Here is a 10,487-nt window from a genome sequence, read left to right as displayed (position 1 = left end):
TAAAATTACGTGTCGCATACATCTTTATTTCTCCATCAATAATACAGTTAGCATGTAACTAGTTATTTCTAAATTTGCTGGTTTATATTTTGCAGGTTTATATTTTATGTAGTTTTATGAATCATAATGGTAATATCACTCATGAATCATAATGGTAATATCACTCATTCCAGAGAAGATATCATCTTCTATATTTAATCTTAAATCAATTTTGTATTCTTTTGGTATTATAAAATCAGGCAAACGAAAATTGACAAGTACTGTTGTAACATGTTCACTACACGTACACATTGTAGACACTATGTATATGTGAGCGTGTGTATCGTTAGATATGATTGTCTCAGTGATTTCTGTTTTCTCTAATCTCCTAGTTTTTGTTGTTTTTGGTCTATCTGTTTGCTTGTTACTTATTTTAAGTTTGTCAAATACATTTTCTTTATGTTGATAAAGAGCCGTAACGTAACTTAATATTAAACTTCCATATAGTAACAATTTCATTAATTCCATAATATTCATCTAAATAAATTTTTCATTTACAATAATGTATTTTTTACAAGAAACAAAAATATGAAGTAAAATTATATTACAAATCTGACTTTTGCAAAATTATAAAACCATAATTATATGTTTTTTTATTGATGGATTTTTTAGCACAATGAAGAATTAAACACAACTAAAAAGGTCACAGCCTCTCTTCAGAAGCAGTACCTTAAGTTCTAAATATCTATATAAATTAAATTACAGTAGTAATATAAACCACGTGCCATTATTTTTAGCGGACTTGTAACGTATCGATTCTCAAATTCAGTACGCAAATTTTTGATATCGATTAAAAGTTCCTTTCATTGTCTACTACATCGAAAAAAAAATAGAATCGTTTACTGGTGTTATAAGAACATATCATTTTATTATTATATTATATTATTATATTATTTTAATGTATTAAAAATTTCATTATTATATTAAACATTATATCAATATATTTATAGTAAACTGATATAAAACTTTTTATCTTAAAATAGACTTTTAACGTTAATAATAATTTTAAAAGAGGAATTATATTAAACTGTACTTGCGTTTTAGAATACTTCTACACCTTTGAAAATTATATTTAGATAATATTCACAAAATATTCATAAATATTTTTCTATTAATTTATTATATGTATTTATTTATTATATGTAAAACTGTGTAAATATATTGTTGCGGCCGTGCGGTATTCCGTTCGGCGCTGCTAAAAGATAATCAATATTAATCGATAAGAGTTTGAATAGAGGATCGGTCCTTGGCAACGCGTCGTTCTCCGACTGTTTTACAGATTTCACGGCCAGATTCCGCGGTGGCCGGACGCGTTTCTGTACCGTTGGTTTAATAAAGAGCGAGTCTCTCCTAAAACAGTGTTCTTTCTTTCCGAAAGCGCTCTGCCGAGTATCGCGATCACGGGAAGTAACGCCGCGAACGCGACAATTTTGGGGGCTCGTCCGGGATTGAATTTTTCGATTCGTGTGTGTGTGTGTGTGTGTGTGTGTGTGTGTGTGTGTGTGTGTGTGTGTGTGTGAGAGAGAGAGAGAGAGAGATAATGGCGGAGCGACAAACAGAAGAGACGGGGACTGGACAGGAAGAGGCGAAAAGTCGGAGAGTGATCTCTGCGAGGAAAAGGGCCTGTACTCGAGCGGAAGGGCTGAAGGCGTCTCCGAACTTGGAGGAGATTCTTCGCTTAACGCTGGAGGAGCTTCGCTCTCTGAGGGAGGAGCGCGCTCGTCGAGAGACGGAAACATTTTCAATGCCCGGTCCGCAGGAAGAGATTTTGCAACGTCCGATATCAGGCCAGTCATTTCCTTTTTCAAATTTTAGTTCCGACTTGAAACTTAAGTCCGATATTTACGACAGTAGTGTTCCGTTGCGCGAATATATATCTTACGCAGTTTAATTTAATTGCGCGGGCGAATAATTTGAGAAACGCGGAGAAGACTGTCGTATTAGCGTCATGTCTCCGAGGAAAAGCGCGCGCGATTTTGGAAGGAGGCACGGATTTTGAGAACTCTCAATTTGAAAATTTGGTCGCGCGTTTAGAGCTACGTTTTGGAGAAAATTTATCCTCGCAAAATTATTATTATCAATTTACGAATCGAAAACAGAGATTCGGAGAAGATTTAGCTGCATTAGGCTCGGATATTGAGCGTTTATCTCGATTAGCTTATCCTGAATGTTCTCCCGGAGTTCGTGACAAAATTGCTTGTTCTCAATTTGTAGTTGCATTGTCTGATGTGAATGTTAAACAGACATTGCAGCTAGAAGGGCACATCTTTGAGGGCCGCGGTAGAAAGAGCTTTGGCTATTAAAATTATTAGGAAGAATTGTTTAAAAGAGCGGAGAAATTTTAATTTTAAGGAGGTTTAATTTTAAGGAGGTAAAGATTGCTCGAATTATAAGAGCAATCCTGATTTAAACGGGTTAAAAGTAGAATCTCGTGGAACGAGGGGATTAAATTTTAAGAAAAAGAAGAATTTTAAAATTCAAGAGAAAAAGGAATGTTGGCAGTGCGGAAAACAAGGGCACTTCCGTTCCGAGTGTCCATCACTTTCTGTTTCACAGCAGGGAAAATAGGTTTTGTCGAACTTACAGGGGCGGGCTCGACAAATGGAAGAAATGCCCCAGGTGTTTGTAGGCGTTTCGAGAGAAGGTGTGAAAAATCAGGAAATTTTGTTTTTCAAGGCTCTCTTAATGGGAAAGATTGTTTTTTTAAATTGGATACGGGCTCCGATGTGACCTTGGTGAGTAGTAAATTTATAAAGAGAAAAGGGAAGCGTTTTTCAGCAAAGGAAGAAAATTTGAGATATCCTACGGGGGAAAGAATCCCGATCAGTTTTAAAATGTTTGCTAAGATAAATTTAGGGAGATTTAATTTAGAGTTACCGATTTTCGTTGCCGATATTGGAGAGGATTGTATTTTGGGCGCGGATTTCTTTTCACGAATAGGGATGCAAACTGTAATAAAATCTTTTCTCCGTGGAGGTCATAGGGAAGATTTTTGTCGTCGAATTAAGCAAGAGGACGAAGCTATGCCCGCGGAGTTGGAAGAATTCTTTAATAATAATTCCCGAGAGTTGGAGGAAGATCAGAGAATAGTTTTCGCTACATTGTTGCGAGAATTTCGTGACGTGTTTTCGGAGCAAGCTGTTGCAGGAAAGTGTGAAATTCTTCAACATAAAATTGAATTAATGGATTCTTGTCCTATCAAACAGGCTCCTAGGAGAATTCCAATTCATATGCGTTCAGAAGTTGAAAAAATTATGGAGGACATGAAAGAACAAGGGGTAATTGAAGAATCTTCAAGCCCTTGGGTTTCTCCAGCAGTTTTGGTAAAGAAGAAAGATAGATCTCTTAGATTTTGCATTGATTTTCGGAAATTGAATGCGGTTACGAAAAAAGATTCTTATCCGCTACCAAGGGTTGACGATCTTCTTGATCAGTTATCGGGAAATGCCTGGTTTTCTACTCTGGATTTGAAGAGTGGTTATTGGCAACTGAAAATTCGTCCCGAAGATAGGGAAAAGACTGCTTTTTCTGTGGGGAATGGACTTTGGCAATTTGTTGCAATGCCTTTTGGTCTGTGTAATGCCCCGGCTATCTTTGAACGTCTTATGGAACGGGTGCTTCGGGGTTTACTTTCGAAAATTTGCCTGGTTTATTTAGATGATGTGATAGTATTTGGCAAAACCTTTGAGAAAATGAAAGAGAATTTAAGAGAGGTTCTTCTAAGATTTCGTGCTGCGAAACTTAGTGTTAACCCAAAGAAATGTGATTTATTTAGGAGACAAGTAAAATATTTGGGTCATGTTGTTGCTTCTGCCGGGATCGCTACGGATCCTGAGAAGACTGAAGCGGTCACTGAGTGGCTAGTTCCTCAGAATAAGAAACAGGTCCGAAGTTTTCTTGGATTTTGCTCTTATTATCGGAAGTTTGTTAAAGGATTTTCTTCAATTGCAAAACCTCTGTTTAAGTTAACTCAGAATTTGACTAAATTTGAATGGACTGAGCAATGTCAAGAAGCATTTTTGAGGTTAAAACAGGCATTAACGTCTGCACCTCTTCTTTCCTTTCCGAAGGGGGAAGGAAAGATGATTTTGGATACGGAAGCTTCAGGTTTTGGAATAGGGGCGGTACTTTCACAAGTTCCGGACGGCTATGAGAGGGTCATTGCTTATTATAGTCGGGTTTTGAACAAACCTGAGCGGAATTATTGCACAACAAGAAGAGAGTTATTAGCTTCGGTAGATTCGATGAAACATTTTCATCATTATTTGTACGGAAAGAGTTTCTCTATTCGAACTGATCATGCTTCTTTGAGATGGTTGATGTCCTTCAAAGACTTGGAGGGACAATTGGCTCGCTGGATGGAAAGGTTACAACAATACGATTTTGATGTTGCTCGAAAGGGGATTATACACGGTAATGTCGATAGTCTTTCGAGACGCCCTTGTATAGAAGAAAAATGTAGATTCTGTTCTAAAGTGGAAGTTCAGAGAGGGCTTTTTGAGGATAAAGTAGTTGCTCGTATTGTTTTGCGTGAGGATTCTTCTGAGAATTGGCGAAGGGCTCAAATAGAGGATTAGGAACTGGCAATGTTTTTACTTGCCAAAGAAAATGATTTGCGACCTTCTTGGGAGGAAGTTTCTTCGAAAGGATTGTCAGCCAAGATCTATTGGCATCAATGGCATGCCTTGGAAGTCCAAAATGGAATTTTGCATAAGAGATGGGAGGCTCCTAATTTGAAAAACAGTTTTCTTCAGTTGATGGTCCCGCGAAGCAAAGTGAAGCAGATTTTAGAAGAAGCTCATGATACTCCTTCTGGAGGGCATTTCGGGATCAATAAAACGCTGGAAAAGATCCGGAAACGTTTTTATTGGGCAACCTGTAAGAAGGATGTTGAGGAATGGTGCAGAACCTGTAAGATTTGTATTGCAAAGAAGGGTGCTGCAGATAAGGGGAAATCTCCTTTGCAGATCTTTAATTCGGGAGCTCCTTTTGAGAGGATTCAGATGGATATTTTAGGCCCGTTACCTGTTTCTTCTTCAGGTAATAAGTATCTCCTAGTTGTTGTTGATTGTTTTACTAAATGGGTAGAGGCTTGTGGTGGTAGAGGCTTTTCCTTTGAAAAATATGAGAGCTACTACGGTAGCAGAAATTTTTGTTAATCAGGTTGTTTCTAGATATGAGGTTCCGTTGGAACTTCATACAGATCAGGGAAGGAATTTTGAATCACAGCTCTTTCAAGAATTAATGAGAATTTTGGGAATTAGGAAAACGAGGACGATCCTCCGCTCTTCATCCTCAGTCTGATGGTCAAGTTGAAAGACAACATCAGACAATTCTACAGTATTTGTCAAAGTTTGTTGAAGAGAACCAAAAGGATCGTTGGATTCCCATGTTTCTTCTTGCCTATAGGACCTCTAAACATGAGGCTACAGGCGTAACTCCTTCAGAATTGTTTTGCGGAAGAGATCTTACCTTGCCGATGGATTTGCTGAGAAGTACTCCTCCCAGTTATGGTTTTTCCGAGTCAGCGGAGGAGTACGTTCGAAATTTGCGGCAGAAGCTGGATGAAATTCATCAGAGAGTAAGAGAGAGATTAGAATCAAGGTCTTTGAAGATCAAGTGCCGCTATGATCGAAAGGCTAGGCATCCCGTTTTTGAGGAAGGACAGAAGGTTTGGTTATTTAATCCTCATCGTAAGAAGGGTAGGTCTCCCAAACTACAGAACGATTGGGAGGGTCCTTTTGAGATAATTAAGAAAATTAGTGATGTAGTTTTTTTGTATTTCTTGTTCAGGTGGTCGGAAAAGCAAGGTTGTGCATGCCGACAGGTTACCTCTGTTTAGAGAAAGGGAAGAATTCTAAGAAGATGTTTTCGGGGCCCGGTTTTCCAATTTCGACATTACTTTTATTTCTTGTTAATTGTTTTGAGTTACTGTGTTCTGTTTTATCTTTCTTTAAGCTTCCTTCCGTCGTGAGAAGCGTCGTGGGGAGATCCTCGAGCCTGAGCACCAAGCAAGATCTTCAAACTCGTGCTTCAAACTGAAAAGAAGTCTGCCTCGCTCCTAGTTTTCCGAGTCGTGGTTTTTCCGGGGGACGATGGGCGAATGCCGAGGCAGGGGCTTAGTGTGTCTTTTAGAAAGACGTAAGGGTCCACGACGATTACCCCCACTTTGCCCGAAAAATAGAAGAGAGAAGTGCGCAAAACTCAAGACGAAGAGTCAAGAGTGAAACGCGCGAGAATTTCAAGAACAAGATTCTTCTGAAGAGTAGAGAAGACTGGGATTGGAAGTAGCGGCGCCCGGTAACCTGAGGCAGCAGCCCAAGATAGGGCAGGAAGTCGCCAGGAGCCCAGAAGTCTTTTCCAAGATGAAGTTCTTGAAAGAGGAAGAATTGTCGGGACGACAATTTTATGAAGAGGGGGGGCAGTGTTGCGGCCGTGCGGTATTCCGTTCGGCGCTGCTAAAAGATAATCAATATCAATCGATAAGAGTTTGAATAGAGGATCCGTCCTTGGCAACGCGTCGTTCTTCGACTGTTTTACAGATTTCACGGTCAGATTCCGCGGTGGCCGGACGCGTTTCTGTACCGTTGGTTTAATAAAGAGCGAGTCTTTCCTAAAATAGTGTTCTTCCTTTCCGAAAGCGCTCCGCCGAGTATCGCGATCACGGGAAGTAACGCCGCAACCGCGACAATATTTACACTGTGTAATAGATATATATTAAAATGGTTTATAATAATTTGTTCAGTATTATATTTGTATTTACCATTATAAGTAATAGAAAATAGTCTATTCTCTGAATCACGATCTCTCTGCTTCGACAGTTCGTTACGAAATAATGCCAACCGACCGATGATCGTGCCAACAAACATCGATGCGTATAAAGGACATCATAATAAATAGAGGGAGGTATCATTATTTATAACTCAATACAGATTACAATTATCTTTTTGGTTTTATGTATTTAAATATGTATTGTTAAAATTGATGTTAATACAAATTAACAAATTAACATGAAAAATGTGTATTGAAATATTTTTCTTAAAATTTATTAACATAAAAATAAAGATAAATGTAATTAAATGTAAAAGTTTTTAAAATGTCTTCTTATACGGGTAAATATATTATTAATAAATTAATCGTTATATTAATTATTAATATTTATTATGAGTCGTAGGATTAAAAATACGCATTATATAAACATTATGTTGGTTAGATATGTTTTGACATTATGTCGATTAGATTATGTTAATTCGCCAATAAAAATATAAGGGATGCCTTATTCGTTTTATATTTAAATGCATGAATTATGATATTGTATATTGGTAATAAAATTTTCTATATGATGTGTACATACACAAACACACACCACACACACACACGCGCGCGCGCGCGCGCGCACGCACGCACGCACACACACTTATTACATGTAAATTTAAAATTGTAGACAATGTCTAAATGTTCTTCAATTCAAAATTTTTAATAATATTGTTAATAGAAGATTCTATATTTCAGAAATTTTTATATAATCTTATAATTTTATAGTATATAATCTTATAATTTTACGTCATTCAAAGCAAATAAATGTTGATACATATTTCTATTTATTTTTGCAGAAGTTTAATGAAATATTTTTTACGGTTGTCCGAATGGTTTCTGAATTGCTTCTAAAATTAAAATATATAATGACGCTACTGATAATTCCTATGTCAAATTTATTTAAAAATACAACTTATCTTTACAATAGATAAACAATAAATAATTATTTAAATGAATACTTTAAAATTCTCTAAGGATAGCTCAAGTATTTAAATCATTTTGTCAATTGTATTCATAAAATTTCAAATATTGGGGATTGCAGTGCCAATTATAATTTGAAATTTTGAACTAATTATCAATATTCATGCCATTCTTCGTTAATTATCTTGTAATTCTTTTCGTAAAGCAATATTCAATTTCGAAAAATAAGTTTAGTGGACTAGTCAAAGTTAAGACTAATGTAAAATCGTTAGTATTATTTGATGTTTATTATACACGCATTTAAAATATATGTACAGAAGTGATTTATGCATTTTAGTATATCATAATATTATTAATGAATATTATAAAATTAATTATGTACAAAAATAGTTTATAATAATATTAATAATATTTTTTAAAGTAATGCTAACATAAATGCAAGAAAGATGCGAATACCGATGTGTATCTATTCTAACAACCGACCACAAATCACAAAATGAAAAATGCTATATTATATTCCGATTTTCTCTAACAATATTGAAAATCTATAATATTTGACACAAATTACGGATATATTTTCAGTAGTGGTAATAATATCGAAATGATTCATAGAGTTGCATAAATTTAATGCAACCTTCTCTTATATAATCCATTATATAATCCATCCAGGCTAAAGTGGGATCATCTTACATACTTCATCATACTTACATCTATAGTACCAACATATCATTTCCTGAGATGCATATATATTTTATATTCGAAATTGAACTGAAGTAATGAATTAGTAAGGTTTTTATGAATCCATTTCTGTATCTGCAAAATTAGCATGATCATGTTAAATATGCATACATTTTGCAAAATTAATAATTTTATTAAAAAAATTATAATATAAAACATGATATTATATAATAATATTATTACATTACTTGTGTATTATACATGTATTTGTTTATGTATTTTTTTACAGGCTATCTGGTCATTATTGACAGAGCTTATGTGCAGATAAAAACGATTTTACTGATAATAAATTAAAAAATCTATACCGCGTCGCGAGTTTTGCAATTAATAAAAAGTTATTGATTGATAAAAAGATAGGAGCGAATTTGGAGAGACAGTCCAATATTACGCGTATTTACAATTGTTAAATATATCATGAGATGTTTTGGAGTATAATCTACAAATAATGCACTATTCGCTTATTTGCACGTATTCAAACATCTCGCAGCGTTTCTAATAATAATGGAGGGCTTTCTCTCCTAAGCATATGTTTATTCACGAATTTTTATTAATTAATGATTTACTAGCAATTGGGAAATACGAAAAATATAGGACTTTTTATCCTATTTTGACAATGCTACTTGCATACAAACTTGTGTCAGGAAGTATAAAAGATCCTTTATATCACACGTGAGAGTATATCAAGTTTTAGAAAATACAGACGTTATTGTTTTTGTGTAAACATAATTTTCTAAATTTTTGTTGTTTGAAAGGAAATAAAAATATACATTAAAAATTATTCATTTTACCGACTTTTATGAAATAAATAGGAATAGAGTATTATTTTCCTTATGTTACATTTATAAGTTATTCATCTGATTTCCTACTCAACAACATTAAAGTAAAATTTTTGTAACATTATGACATATAAAATATAACCAAAAAATCGTAATTTAAAGAAAAGAACAAGAGTTATTGTGCTTAATAAAACTTACCTTACAGATTAATACACTAGAATAGGTATAATTTATAATATTAATTAATGCTGTGATTGTACTAATCTCTCTAGAAAAGAAATTCCATATAATTATAACGACACCCGACTCACCCCCCTCAATTACTAACAATTATTAACAATGTTAAAAGTCCCCGACCGATCAACCGTTGGGGCGCCGACACGGCGATCCTTCCGCGATCCCACCGTCGCGAAAAGCCCGTCGAACAGCGGACGCGGCAAACCGGTGATCACGCGGCTTCACGTGCGCGCCGCGTGAAACAATAGACACACGGTAAGGCCACCACCGCCGGCCCCGCTACCGACCGCGCCACCGAACATCCTCGCGGAATTCCCGAGCGCGTTCGGCGAATTATCGCGGAGATTCCGACAAAGACATCCCCGGAACTACCCCGACCCGAGTCTGGCCGACCCGTTCCCGACGACTCCCGACCGATGGCCGGCTCGGGTATATTAAGCGAGTCCGGGAGATAAATGAGACCTATCTCCGGCGAGACAGTAACCAGTCCGATACTGCTCTCCGATACTGATATTCCGAATCCTCTCCAGAAAAAGTGATCTAGGATGCTACCTATCGTGCCAGGAGCTTCTGGCCGATCGCTCCTCTAAATCCACCAGCGCACAAGTATTCACAGGTTGAGGAGCTTCTCAACCTGGGCTCCACAAAGAAAGCCCTTGTGCACGTATTCCTCTGACGATCGAGAAGCAGGGAGCTTCCTGCATTCGAGTCGTCATAGCCTTACACACAGCTGATCCGTCATAGCACTACACACAGCTGATCCGTCAAAACAAGACGACCGAAATCCCCGCGCACCGTCGCGCCGCGCCTATCGAAGAACGCGACGAAATTCGGAGAACCGACCACGAGCAAACGATTGTATATAATACGTAGAAACCGCGCATCTTTTCGCCGTACCAACGGCGAAATACCTGTAAATACTGTACATATAAAAACAGGCAGTCGGCATTGTAAATATAA

General features: G+C 36.5%; 1 pseudogene; it reads left to right on the top strand.

The window, feature by feature from the left end:
* Positions 1 to 301: 301 nt before the first annotated feature.
* On the top strand, positions 302 to 2,400 carry LOC148934661 (uncharacterized; annotated as a pseudogene).
* The last annotated feature ends 8,087 nt before the right edge of the window (positions 2,401 to 10,487 follow it).

The sequence above is a fragment of the Pogonomyrmex barbatus genome, unplaced genomic scaffold (assembly GCF_055798465.1).
Source record: "Pogonomyrmex barbatus isolate J1 unplaced genomic scaffold, ASM5579846v1 scaffold9, whole genome shotgun sequence".
NCBI classification, from domain to species: Eukaryota; Metazoa; Arthropoda; class Insecta; order Hymenoptera; family Formicidae; genus Pogonomyrmex; species Pogonomyrmex barbatus.
This window is presented reverse-complemented; position numbering and strand designations above follow the sequence as displayed.